This window comes from Cyanistes caeruleus, chromosome 1, assembly GCF_971803275.1.
Source record: "Cyanistes caeruleus chromosome 1, bCyaCae1.hap1.1, whole genome shotgun sequence".
Taxonomy (NCBI): Eukaryota; Metazoa; Chordata; class Aves; order Passeriformes; family Paridae; genus Cyanistes; species Cyanistes caeruleus.
In genome coordinates, this window is record NC_141701.1 from 14,182,921 (window position 1) to 14,194,096 (window position 11,176).

An 11,176-nucleotide genomic window follows, 5' to 3' on the forward strand; every position below is an offset into this window, starting at 1 on the left:
AAATGTATTAATAGCTGCTTGGCTTTGAAATCATGACTTCTAAAGGAGGAAGAAGAAGAAGTTTGCATTCTTTCTTGTGCTCTGTCTTTATCCCTATGCCTCTTGTAGCTGGATGCCTCTTGAACTCTTATGTAGGAGATGTGGGATTGAATCCCCATTAGGCTGAAGAAGGCACTAAGCCCAGCCTCCCCTCTCTTTTGAGTCCTTCACCCCATTGCTTATCCAATGAGATTTTTTTTTTAATTTTTTTTTTCCTCTAGACCTATTTTAAAAGTGAACCTTGTATCCCATCCTTTTATCTTCAGGAAAAGGCCCCAGGCTCTGGAAGTGCATGCCTACAGGACATGGTTTGGGTGTGTTTTGGAAAGGAATGAGGTTCACATTTGTGCCAAAGTGATTAGGTGTAGGGGGTTTGTTCTTGGGGTTGCATTCTGGAGATCATATGTCCAATTAATTGCACAGTCTGGCCCAAAATCTGTTAAGACTGCCCGGCAGAGGGAGAACTCTGAGTGGGTGGAAAACAGGGTTGGTTAGTTTATGGTTCAGTACAAGAAATGTGATTGTCCTTATCTTACACAAAGGAAGTACAAGTAATACCTGGTCATAAACATTTCCAACGTTATTATCCAGCTGCATAGTTAATCTGTGTGAATTCCAGCAGTACTGGATTTTGCTAATGATTACATACCATGTGCAGTCACTTTTTTTCACTTTTAAATACTGTTTCTTTCTACCTGCACATTCCTTACAACACTTTTTTTCCTGAAATTTAGTCAGTTTTAACAAAAAAGTCCAAATTTCACTTTCACTACTAGGTATACACTGAGTAGAGTTTTGGCTGTGCTTTTTCCTAAATCCTAATAATTTAAATTAATGTGGCTGTTTAAATTATTTTTGCTGTGTTCAGACAAGATGTGCTACAGTGCAATGTGGGATTGCTTTTATACTTATTCATATACTGTTTGAATCTTTTAAAAACTGGGTTTTTAAAGAGATTAGTGTCAGGATTACATTTTTAAGTTTCCATGCAAAAGCGCATGTTTGTGTTGAACTGTTTTTTCATAGCATTTCTGTGTAACTAATTGCATCTTGGCATGTTACAAGGTAAACTAATGATGCGGCTTCCAGTCCACCAGAGTCAACAAGTAGACAGAAGTATATTGATTCACTGTGTGTAGGAAAGTGTGTCTGTACAACCACAAGGACTAAAAACTGCTCTTAAATGGCTGTTAAAAGCTCTTTCCCCTTCATGTTCTTATACTTATGGCAGAATAATGTAAAGGAGGCATTGTCACAGAACTGTTAAACCAGCTGCTATCAATTTTAGATTAGGAAAATAATTGATGATTTAATTCCACATATAGTGATTTCCATATTATATATAGAAATGAAAATATGTATTTTGGAATGCTGTAATTCTTCTCCCCCAGGTGGCCAACCATCAATATGTTATGAAAATCTGTAGTCAGCTATAATAAAAGATAAATTAGTATTTTGAAAAACATATACATATATTGGGTATGAAAATTACTTACACAGCAGGTCTATGCAGCAGGATTCAGACTACCTTTTGGTAGTATGGCATGATACTTCTGGAGGAGCTGAATATTAGTAAGGATACTAGAATAATGGGTGAAAGTGATGTCAATTTCAGAATTCACGGTCTTATCACACATTATCAGAATTCACACCTTATCTGAGTATGTTATCATGAACACTTCAGGAAGAGATGTAATCTCATGTCCTGTGTTACAGTGTACACAGGAGTGGTCTGCCAACGTGGTCAAAGAGATGGAAAATAAACCAAATAAATGATAGTAGCCCTATTCTCCCGTTGCTCTGTTTATTCAGAAGCAGATTTCCCCAAGCCAGAGTGGGGAGCAAGGTTTTCCTGACAGTATTAGGATCTGCTTCTTTCTTCCAGTTACTTTCTTGTTCTGGAGGAAGTTGCCCCCAAAAGTCATCTGTGTTTCTTTTAGATTTGCAAACCGGCTCTTTCTTAAGATGGAACACAAAGTCTCCTAATCCTATAGATAGTTACATATCAAAAATAGAAAGCCTGGAGCTGATCATGCAAAACAGACTTTTTGTTTATAAATGAATTAATTTAACTTGCTTCTGAAAATTGCATGCAGGATTCTGATCTCCTACTGGTACAAACTCTGGAGTCATTCCCCTTTAACCAGTGGAATTAAATAGGCATAAAACTGGTTTGCATAAGATGAGTGATAAGGAAAGCCTTTAGCATCATTTGTGTAGTGTATTTACTCAGTGGTACCAGAACTTCAGGGTCATGGTTGGGCTTATGCATATTATGAATTAGTGTGCAAATGCCACCACATTGTTGAGGTTTCTTGGGAGGCAGTGCAAGAGTTTTAATCTTTAACAGGCTGGGCCAGGCTTCTGAATGCATGCTGCCCCTTCTTGCATCATTACACTAAGGGGAAAACAACTATTGAAATCTCTTACTTCATCCAGTTAAACTGAGCTTGGGATGTTTGCTGAGGAGAGGAAGTGAAGATAAATGTGCCACCTGTTTGGTCCACCAGTGCCAGGGATGGTTGGTTACCAAACCAGTCCCTGGAGCAGCTTAAAGCAGTGTCAGAGCTGTTCTCAGCAGTGATTTCTGGCTGGCTCATAAGGCTACGGTGGTACTTTGGACATGACCTCTTCCTGCAGAAGTGCCTTCTGTGCCCAGAGCTGTGGGATGAAAGGCATTGACCTGGTTACTTTGGCTCTCAGTGTACCCTTTACAGCAGGGAATCCTTTGCTGGCTGCTCAGGGGTGTTTGAGGGTCCCTTCCCACAAGCACCACACAGCTAGAGGCTGGTGTGGGCCCAGGGACACTCCATGGTGGAGTAAACTGGTGTTAGGGAGGTCAGGCTGAGCCTCCTGACCTGTCCTCATAACATTGTTTCCATGATCCTAAGGTTACCAGCACTTTATTTGTTTGACTTGGTGGCACTGCTCTTCTCTAGCAATATAAGGTGCCAAGGGCACCTAAATTTTCCTTTGATTTACTTTGAGAAATTCCTTTTAGATGTGTGAGGGTGCAACAAAGGTAAAAATGCAGAATCTCATCATAAGATAGAGGGGGATCCTGACCTGAGATGGTGCAGGAGGCAAGATGGGTAGACAGGGACATGGCAGAGCAAAGCCAAGTTACCTAATGGGAAAATGTCTCAAGAAGTCAGTGTTCTGCTTCTTGACATAGGTGAGCCAGCAGGAAAAATGGTTTGCATGGATTGTCCTCAGTAGAGAGTGTGAAAGTCTTAGAGGTACAAGTTGGGAGTATGACATTGTTGTAGATGAGGGAAGAGTAAATAGCACTGGTTGTTTATGACAGAATTGTCCAGGGAAAGCAGGAAATAGACTGTACAGCAGCAATACTTCTTCTCCCTGTCCCACTCCAGCTTCATGGTATAAAAGAGGACCAGTTCAGCCATCTCAGAGGGACTGAAGGAGAATGTGCTAAGTGCTGCCATTGCAGGATGCAGCACAGACCCCTGCCATTGGTACTGCTGGTAGCATGGGCCTCTTCTCACTCTGTCAACATTCAACACTTGGTAGTAATCTTTGCTCTTAATGTGTTGGCCTCTGATCATATCTCCCATTGGGCAGCAGTAGGTATCCATTGTTTTCATGAACTATCAGTGCTTTCAGGAAATCACCTTTTTCCTCAGTTGCAGTTAGTTTGCCTTCTAGGGACTGTTTTATTGAACAAAATCCTGGCTAAAAATCCAATATAAGGCAAAGAATAACTAGGCAAAAGAAATGGTGGCTTTATTTTGTGATGACTAAATTCAGGAAGGAGAAGCATGGAGACATTGAAATATAATTGTATAAAAAAGCACTGTAATGGTTTGAAATAGCATAAAAATGCTGCTGCAAAAGAAGTGAGTCTAAAGATTTCAAAGCACTCTGAGTATCTATTTGTAATAAAAAGGATCTATCAGTGTTACAATGTATACACATAATTAGGACTTACCTGATTACTGTTAGTAGTATGGTAAAGAGCTCTTTGTATATAGACATCGTTAGGGGCATCATAAATAACTTCTATATTTTGAGTTAGTTTCAGTTTGCTTAGAACAGCAGGGTCTTATTCTAATGACATCTGTTGTTACTTACAGTAACTACTGGAGTTAGAAAACTGAGAGGGAGTTCTTCAGCTACCAAAACACTGGCAGACCTATAATCCTTCCACTGACTGCATCCTTTCAAAACTGTCTCCAAGCCTCTAGCCTCCAAGCTAGAGGCATCCAAGGGCCTCTGATGTTCACAAAATTAATTAATTTATGTACTAATAGAACAGTTTAAAAATAAACAGAAGACTTATGAGTCAGATACACTGCTATGTTCTAGCTTCTTTATGGAATGTACAGTAGGTGGATATTTTTTCTCTTTTAAATGGTAGATGGAAAGCCATTATTGGGATTTTTCTTTTAGATAAGAAATGCTGATGCAGCTTCTAGAAACCTTCAGGTGGTCTGAGCCATGCTTCTTCATCTTTAGACACTCTGTTACTGTTCCCATATTAGTTAAGGGGGAAAATTAAATTATCACAGTTATTTTTTTATACTGAAAAAATATTGATTTCATTATAAAATTCAAATTGTTCATAAAAGTTTGTTTTATTGTTCTTATGTGTAGGTGATTTTAAGGATATTGGTACCTGGAGGGTAATTTTCTTGAGTGAAGTTTACAACATTTTATATCCTGGAGGACTCCAAGGGTCTCAATTGACATGAATGATTCATGATATATCAGCATTGGTCTCTCTTGGTTTCGGTTGTTTTATTTTACTTAGAGTAACAAATACATGTTCTCTAACTTTGAACTTCAGATTTTGAATTTTTCCATCCTTTGCAATGATAAACTCCTGTAGGACAGTCAGGTATTTTCAGGAACTGGATGCCCCTTACAGTACAGGAACCTAACTTCTAATGCTTGATTTTCTCATGTCAGATTGAGAAATGCTGCTTGCTTATCTGCTCAGATCCTCTGAAAACCTGTCCTGATACTGATGGCAAGTTCCAAACAGTAACTCTTTCAGAGCCGTCAACTCCTGTAGCTACATCAGAAATTAACATAACACATGAGAACAATATCTTTATTTCAGGGAATTACTGTGAATATATTTCTGCAGGCCTATCTCAGCTATTTAGTTCCCACTGAACCTCGCCTCAGATTCTTTCACAATGTTTTTGTAAGTTTAAATATTTGATCAAGTAGATTTTGATTCACAGGAAAGCAAACAGGTTTGGGGTTTCTTTTTTTCTTTTTCTTCTTTCATAAATCCTAAACCAGTTAAACTGCATTCCTGTTGGCCTGACATCCTTCATGAAGAAATAAGTGTTACACACAGTATGTATGCAATTTCTGGATAGAAAACAATTTGTGGTGTGGCTGGCAGGTTTAGCTTACGAATCATCAAGAAAGGTGAGATGGTTTGTGCTATCCTCATATTGAGTCAAACTTTGCTAAGATATGGTTTAGACTATGAAAAATAAGTTAAAAACAATCTCACTTTCCCTCCACGATTTTTAATAGGACAACCCATTAATATTTTTTTTCATTCACAAGTGAATATTTTATTTCATTCACAGTTGCTGATGACTTCTTATATTCATTGGTGTCTGGCTTTGCGCTGTGTTTCCTGACATCTTTCAGGATGAACATGCTTGTGCACATGCTTCTCCTATGTAGAGTGTTTCAATCCACTACAGTAAATAATTCCAGACAGTGGACTTGCCCATTGTTCTCATGTACTGGAGGAGGGGAGAGAAAGGGATGGTGAATTGGCTACCAGGTAAATTTTGTAATTTATTTACAAGGCAGTAATTAAAAAATGAAACCAAACAAATTTTAAACAGTAGACTACCTACAACTTTAAACAAAATTATTTTTCTACCCTCGGATTTGATTTGGAATGGGACCTTATGTTTGCATATCCTTCAGAGTGTTTACAGTCTGTAGCAGTGCATTTTAAATACTTGAATAGCCTTGCCTTTTTCTGCCTACCAGTAGTTTTGTGGAGCTATTTAAGTAGCTTAAATTTTAATCCACAGATATTTGAAAGAAGGATGAATCAGTGGTCAAAAAACACAGCTCATTAATTTTACATAATAGCAAAAGAATAAATAGGTCAGTATTCTGTGCATTACTTTATTAATAGGATAGTATAATTGCCGTGTAGTTAGTGTTTATGGGGTACTTTGAAGATGTAATTTGTTTTACAGGACTAATGTGTTCATACATTTCTACATCCAGATATACTCAAAAAGAAATACTTAACCTCACATGAAGTCTTTTTAGGTTTCTGGTGCAGTGAAAGAAACAAAGGTGAAATTCAGCTGGTGAAGTGCTTATGTGTATCTCCAGTTACCTTCCACTACAAATAAGAAAGCAATAGCATCATTTGATGAACAATTTGTTTTGTGCTTTAGTAGGTATCTGGATATAGATCATAGGAATCACTTGTGTCTGCCTTGTCCTTGGTTTTGCAGAAAATGTATTTCTGCTTCTTCAGGTCCTGAGAAATTTCTCTCTCTCTTGAAAACATAGACTTGCAGAAAGCTCTAGTATTCCTGTGCTGTTGAACTGAAATTTCTTGTTGGACCTACTGATAACATTTTAGATTTTCTCTGACAAACTTTAAAGCCTTTTCTAAAGACATAGAAATTAGCTCACAGTGGGAAATCCATCAGCTCACATGGTAAGCATCTGCCAACTCTGTATTCACATTTTTCTGCAATGTTTTACTTAATCTTCTACTGACTGACTGATCATCATTGTGACTCCTTCCACCCTTCACATGGTAGAGTGTTCCATTCACTCCAGGAATGTTGTGGGAAACTGATATAAATACTTCTATTGTATAAAGTTGGTAAAATTAGTATCTCTTGCTAGACAATTTACTGCTGAGAGGTTAACAAGATAGCAAAACTTGCAGCATCTAGTAAGAGGAAAAAAATGAACAGGGGATTCATCACTGAAATCTGCTTTCAAAAAGATACTACTTATGCTTTTTAGAACTATTTAGGTTTGAACTATGTCCACATCAATAAGACCAAAGTAATGATTGACATCTGGCTACTTTTAAAAAGTTATGTTTGTTTTGCAAAACACATAAGTAAAAAAAATACATGACAAAAAAGACGACATATAATGAAATTGCATCATTTGAGGTTGTGGCTCTGCAGATGCATTTATTACTGCCTTATACCAATGAGAAGCTCCAGTTCCTACTCTCCAGCATCTGCAGGTCTGCACTTAATTAAGCACAGGAGCTCAGTGGTATTTAAGCACAGATATGGCATTGAGGATGCTGAGGTACAGCACTAAGGACCTTAGGGATTCAGAACTCAAAATACACATTCACACACTCTCCCAGCCACAAACAGCTCTGTGTGGTCAGCTGCTGTGCTTCAGTAGGCTGCTGCTGCTGTCTGCAAAATGGCATGATGTGAGTTCCTGGTCCCACCCACCTAAAAATCAATTGAAACTGTTCCTCCCTATGTTGGAAGATCTGCATGGAGCAACCTTTCCAGGCCAGGAGTGGGTGGGGCCCAAAGCTTTAGCTGGGCACGCTGCATGCAGCAGATAGGCAGAAATTCTTTTACAATTTGCTGTTCTCCCTTGCCACAAAAGCATAAAAGAAACACAGATTAAGCTACTACTTTGATCTTGCTCATTCTTTTTTCCCTGTGTTGAGTAGTTTATGTATGACTTTAAGAAGGAGGAAAAAAGGAATAGCAATTTATGGCTTCTGTACCCATGCAAACCTATTAAATCAAGACAATCTAGAGTAATGCTTTCCAAATAACCATGTTAATCCCTCTCTCTGTGACACATTTACTATTTTTGTCATCATGCATGCTGTCAAATTGCATCTAAATAACCATTTCAGCTAGCTGAACTACAGTTGCAAGGTACTTTTTAAGACTATATGTAAAACTACATTGAGATGCCTATATATTCTTGTAGCTGTGGTCAAGAATGTGGCAATCTATTGCTCTAGGTGCTAATTATTTTTTTTTTTTAAGTCATTAAAAGCAGTGAAAGAAGTAGAAAGAAAGAAACGATGAGTCTGTTTGAAATGCTAGAAGAAAATGTATTCTAATGGCATATATTGAGTCTGTGATAATTTTTATTAGTTAGTTTCCTAAAACATTATATTTACCATAGATATCTGTGCTTTATATATGTTACAAGCCTTGGGAGAACAGGATGATAATGCTTGTACTGAGTGACATTCTTCAGAATACAGATCATAAATTCCTGGTTGTCCAAGAGCAGGACACATGATGAAGTATTCTTGCTATCTTAGGGCGTGCTCTTGTTTTCACTGCACATCTACAAGTAGCTTTGTAAGGAGGTTGTTGTGGCTGAACAGGGAGCTTGGTGGACCTCCAATATGGAAAGGTAATATAGAGGAGATGGGAGCAGGGACTACAAAGGCTACAATGGAATAATTTAGAAGTATTATCTGAGTTTTTAGGAATATCCTTGGGAGATACAAAGCCTAAATGCAGTTGAGACTTGCATGGGAAGCCCAACAAGAAGAGCTTCCAATGCTTTGTTAGTATAAAAAGGCTGAGGAAGGAATATGTAGAATCATTGCTAAATGAAGGAGGTGATGTAGCGACAGCAGACACTGATAAAATGGAGGCATTCTAAGGTTTATTTGCTATCTCTACCTCCAAACTATCCCATGCATCTGTGCTTAGGGAAAGGGTGCAAAGAGAACTACCAGCAGCAGTTGAGTGTTTAGCTGGGAATTACTTCAGAGTCTGACCAGAAAGCACCATGGAAGCAGGCAGACAGGCCACATTCAAGGTGGCACATTTTTTGGCACATTTCAAGGTGCCAAAAAAAAAAAAAATTGGATGTCTCTGCAGGGCCAGTCTATCACATCAGAAGGGTTATGGAGATCATGGAAGGATCCTAATAACTGGAAATAGGTAAATGTTGCACCATTTTTTCAGGAAGGCCAAAGACAATCTGAGGAACTATAAACTGGTCAGCATTGCTTTGGTCCCTGTGGAACTTAAGGGAACGGGTCCCCTTGAGCATGTTTCTGGGCATATGAAGGAGGAGGTGATCAGAAACAATCAGCATGGATCTACCAAATGTAAATCATGTCTGACTGCCTGATTTTGTTTATGATTCTATGTCTGGATTTGTGGATGAGGGGAGAGAAGTGGCTATCATTTACTTCAAGTTTATCAAGGCTTTTGACATTGTCTCCAACAACATCCTTGTATCCCAGTTGGGAAGGATGTTATGGTCTGTATGGATAAAAATTGATTGATTTGGCTTAGAGGGGAGAGGTTAAATGAGTTTTCTCTACCCAGACAACATTTTCCTGTTTACCTAGTAGAGTGCCAGATCTAGAGACTGGAACAGTCCTGTTTAACATCTTTACCAGATACTTCAAGGAGGTGATAAAATCCACTTTCCTGAGGTTTGCAGATGATACCAAATTGGAGGCAACAGTGAATATGCTGTGGACAGTGCTACCATGCAGAAGAACCTAGGCAGGCTGGAGGAATGGGCCAAGAGGAACCTTATGAAATTCAGAAAGAATGAATACAAAGTTCCTGTCACCTGGGAATGGTGAGCCTTTGCATCAATAGATGCTGGGGGTGACTGGCTTTACTGCCAAGGCTCTGGAGAGTCCTGGCAGACAGCACATGGCCTGTGCATCAGGAGTGTGCCCTTGCAGCAAAGAAGGTAATGGCATCCTGACTGTACTGGAGAGAGCACAGCCAGGAGCTTGTGGGAAGGGATTATGCTCTTGCTCAGTACCTGTCAGACCACAGCTAGGCACTGTGTCCTTTTGAGTCCCTCCAGGAAAGGCAATGAGAAATGTAAGCCATGTTTAGCTGAGACTCCCCAGAATGATTGGAGCCACGTGAGGAGGAGCCAAAGGAACTGGATTTATTCAGCCCAGAGAAGAGGCGGCTTCAGGTGAACCTGATAGCAGCCTGCCAGCACCTATGAGGGTGTCTTCAAGAAGACAAAGCCAGGCTCTTCACAATGGGAAGTTAAGTAGTAAGTAAGAAACAGCAAGCATAAATTGAAACAAGAATATTTGGCCTGGTAATAATGGAAAGAAAAACATGTGAAAAAGTTATATACTGGGATTAGGTAAAATGGTTTAGGTGTCACACTTTAACAGACCATAAATCATGCATAGTATGACACCTTTTCCTATGTTCCTGGCTCCATCCACCTAATGTATAAACCTAAGATAATTTATCCACCACAGTGAATTTACATTGGCTAGCAGTGGAAACCTTTGATGTAGCCCAAATTCTTAATTATAGCAAGCATATTTTTTCTTCAAAACATGGCTATAATATTTCAGTTAGTTAAGGCACAAGCCTGTGTCCACAAGGCATGAGGCAGGCACCTACCTGCCAGGTTTCCTCTGTGGTATAAGCTTTTTTATTTTCCCTGGCCTGTGAGTTGAGCTTCTTGGCAAAATTTATTAACTGGGGTTAGTGCTGCAGGAATGGGGTGCACAAGCACCTGTTCACACTTATGCCTGGCTGCCTTGAACATTGGACATCTGCTGTGCTCCTCTGCTGTCCCTCTTCTCTATTTAGCAAAGGAGCTGCCATCCCAAGTCTGCTTGTTCCAGCTGATGTAGCTCTGCCCAGTGTTCCAATAATACATAGAGGGTAAAAGGGTTGGTTTTGTTCATTTTTTTTCTATTTAAGAAAGGATGAGCTGGTGTGGTAGTAGAGGATGAAGATGGAAGAAGTGGGCAGTCCCAGACTTTCCATTGTAGAAATCCAGCACAAGTTCCTCACTCACTTCCTCACTCAGCCACGAAGCCAGAGGCTGCAATAGTCATTCCTTCCTGTACATGGAGCATGGTCCAGGATTACTCATAACTCACAGTCACCTAAAAAAACCCTGAAGTTTCAATTAGACATGTATTTCCTGATTTTGAATGTCTTGGAGAGCAGCTGGTCTAATCTAAGACAGAGCCTGATCCTGCAAAGAAGTATTGCTCCACTTTGACCTTTTCCCAGCTCTGAGTTTTCTCTTAAAGAACAGGAAAATGGCCTATCCATGATGGATGTAGCATTAAGGACACCTCTAAATTTTCTCAGCCAGTGGTCTCAGTATGGCCAGAGGGTTTCAGAATATAGACCTCCAG